Here is a 3,231-nt window from a genome sequence, read left to right on the forward strand (position 1 = left end):
CACACACACCAACACACACACCCTGTTTCAGACACGCCCCTTGGCAACTATGTCAGAATTGCCCCGAGGTAAGGAAAAACAAAGAGTGAAGGAGTGTGTTGTGTTACTTCTTGCTCATCTCTAAGAAGTAAAAGAAGATTGCGCTTCAGGTAAAAGAGAGAAAGAGCAGAGGTTTTGTGTCATTTTTAGACAAAAGTGATTGCATAAAACAGCTTCTACAATTTCTCAGCTTCTGTTTTATCATAATTATTAGCTTAGTTAGTCCATGAACCCTAAAGGAAGAAGTCAACATTTGGGAAAAATTTGCTAATAAAGTCTCCACTTATTACCTGGCAAACATCACGTTAACAACAAGGCTCATTGTAGAGACACATCTGTCCTGCACATAACCCCCTGTAAAACCATGAGTTGTTTTTGTGCAGATTAAACAAGCAAGATACAACATGTTAAAAGGAGCTGGTGGATTGTTTTGACCTGTTTTTAGTCTTTATACTAAGCTTAACTAATCTAACTTTTGGCAAGAATGTGAATAAATGTCCAACTATTCTTTCTGTAAACGCTTATTTTTACGTTTATTTTCATAAATGTAGGTCTTTTTTTCAGACATTTCCTCTGTCTTTCTGGTTTCTTTACTCAAAGTTTTACCATCATTGTATTTTTTTGTTGCTCATCACCATTGTAAATAAATGAAGCGTCTTCTTCAGTGGTGCTTTGAGATGGAAAAAAAGGTGATGATGTACTGTGACAGTTTGATGGCTCTCTGGTGTTTTATCAGAAGTAACAGTGTTTTCCTCTGGGAAAACGGGGAGTTGACAGTAAAAAAAGGTTGGGGGGGGGGGGTTGTCCATGTCTGTGTTTCAATTCTAAGAATGAATGTGGCAAACCCAGCTGAGCCGTTCCATCACTAAGAACAGAAAAAAGGGGTAGACAAGAGGAAACAGTAACTCTGTAATGACACTGCAGCTTGCTGAAACACTTATTTCATCCACACAGAGTGATTAGTCTCGTTTTACAAAGAAGATGTCACAGATTCCGTCACATCACTCAGCACCCCACTGGAACACACTCGTCCCCTGACTGTCTTTCTCATTAAACCCTCACATGTCACTGCGTCTGTCAGAAAGGGAGTGCAAACAGCCGTTGTGCTGCTCCTCGGCAGCTCTGTTCCTATTAATTCTCCGTCCGCACTCTGTTATCAGGGTTTCCAGTCTTCGTTCCTATTGCCCTCCTTTTCAGGAAGTGGGACAAAGGAATTTTTTGTGCCGGCCACTGTTGATTCATGAGTTGAGACACACACACACACACACACACACACAGTTGGTTAAGTCTTTGTAACTTAGCTCATTATGTATGGCTGAGTGAGCTGTTTTAACATGACAACCAGTAGACTGACTCACAGGGCTGCTGGAGGAGAGTCAGGTGGAAGCTGGAAAAGAAAGAAAGTCCTTCCTTTGTGTAGCCACATGCAACTTGTTTTGAACATTCATGGAGATTAAATGGTCAGCCAAGGCATGTTGTGCTGTAAAAGATGCTTTATTAATGGCGTAAAGCCCCTTCTTCAGAGTCTAGTTCAGGGATATTCAGAACTGGTGAAGAAATCCCTCCATGCCAAGCTTCTTTTTTTTTTTCTTTAGGTAGGAATTTTACATTTTTTTAGGAATTTACACTTAAAATATAGTACTGTATTACATGGCAAATGATATCAAACTACAGAATTTGAGTTCTTTGAGGGCATTATACACAAACCTTTTGGCATTAAGTGATACATTGAAAAACAGTACCTGGGTAGTCTTTGAAAAACTGGTTTTGTTGTAATTGGTGTTTCTGGGCCACATGAGTACCTCTAACTACAGCTCATAATTTGCTGTTTGCTCAGCTTTTCTGTCTGTGTGGGTCTGTGTGGGTCTCACCTGAACTCCACAGAGCGAGGAGCCGCAGCAGCACCTGGACGCAACTCACAGAGTTTTGGAGAGAAAGAGGCGGAGCTTTTACGCGCTACGAGAGGAGCTGATGTGAGAGCGGCCGGAGCAGCAGCAGCGTGTTTCTGCTGGATGCAGTCAGTCACTGTTGAGACTCACAGGTTTCAGCTGGCGATCAGCGAACTAGAGTTGAACCACTTATAAAACGGGCAAGGTTAGATTGAGGGAGTTAACAAGCATCGGACTTTTTTTTCTGGGAGTTTTATTTAGAAGCGAAGAAAGATTCCACAGCGATCAGTTTGGACTTGAGAAAGTGAAAGAAGTCCCGCTCTTGAAGACACCAGTGGAATATGATTTGAATGAAGGGAACTTAAAACACTGTTGCTCGCTAACAGGTGAGTTTATTATCTGCAAATGTTCTCACAGTTTCTTGACTTGACTTCATTTCACTCAAACTGTTCCATGCGTAAAAACGCAGAGACCCTGAAACTAACCCTCTCCTTCTTCTCCTCCTCCTCCTTGCCTGGATATCACAGCCTTTGAAATGTTTTTTTTTCTGGCTCCTAGCACAATTTCACCAGCTTCCCATTTTTGTTTGCTGAGACCTTTCGCCATGAGTCACTTTCCTCTCGAACTGAAAAAACATTTTCACTCTTTCCCACCGCCTTTTGTCCTTTGAAAACACAGCCGTGCGATGAGGAGGTACATTTATTGTGTTTGGTGCAGGTGCGCAATAATAAGCCCACTATTACTTATAATTGTAGCCTAAAACAAGAAGAGACTCCCCTCACCATATCCTTCATAACAGAAAACGCACTCCACTACTGTGTAATATTCTATAATTCTATAATGTGTTTTGGGTTCTAAATATATACTCCTTTTTATATGTATTTTTGTCTATATCCCCTTTGTTGCCTCAGTCTCTTACATTATGTCTTTGGCACTTATCAGTAATGCTATTTGCTTTAGACTTTCATAGGAGTTTGCCTATAAGCACCTGTTATGTCTCTGTCTCTATATAACACTGTGAGAATATAAAACTGAGCCTTCTCCCTCAGACTTGCTCTAAATACAAATGAGTGGCTAACAAACATCAGTTATAAATCAGTCCAAAATGTGCACACAGGGGATCTCAGTGAGTTTATGCAACACTGCATAATATACATACAAAAGCCAAACCCCCAAACCCACTGTGCTGGAAGTTATTGCCTTGTTTTGGTTTACATATGTTAAAACCACACATGCAGATATAGGGGGCATGCAAATGCACCTTTTGTAAAATCTCTGGTGTTGCTCACCCCCCCCCCCCCCC

At 41.2% G+C, this 3,231-nt stretch overlaps 1 protein-coding gene across 1 annotated transcript in view; it reads left to right on the plus strand.

The window, feature by feature from the left end:
• The first annotated feature begins 1,996 nt into the window (after positions 1–1,996).
• Positions 1,997–3,231, plus strand: part of met (MET proto-oncogene, receptor tyrosine kinase) — an 80,015-nt gene continuing 78,780 nt past the window's right edge. The window contains exon 1 of the mRNA XM_032522893.1: positions 1,997–2,314. The gene's annotated coding sequence lies outside the window, so the exon portion shown is untranslated. The remainder of the gene's footprint in view (positions 2,315–3,231) is intronic.

The sequence above is a fragment of the Etheostoma spectabile genome, chromosome 8 (assembly GCF_008692095.1).
Source record: "Etheostoma spectabile isolate EspeVRDwgs_2016 chromosome 8, UIUC_Espe_1.0, whole genome shotgun sequence".
Classification (NCBI taxonomy): Eukaryota; Metazoa; Chordata; class Actinopteri; order Perciformes; family Percidae; genus Etheostoma; species Etheostoma spectabile.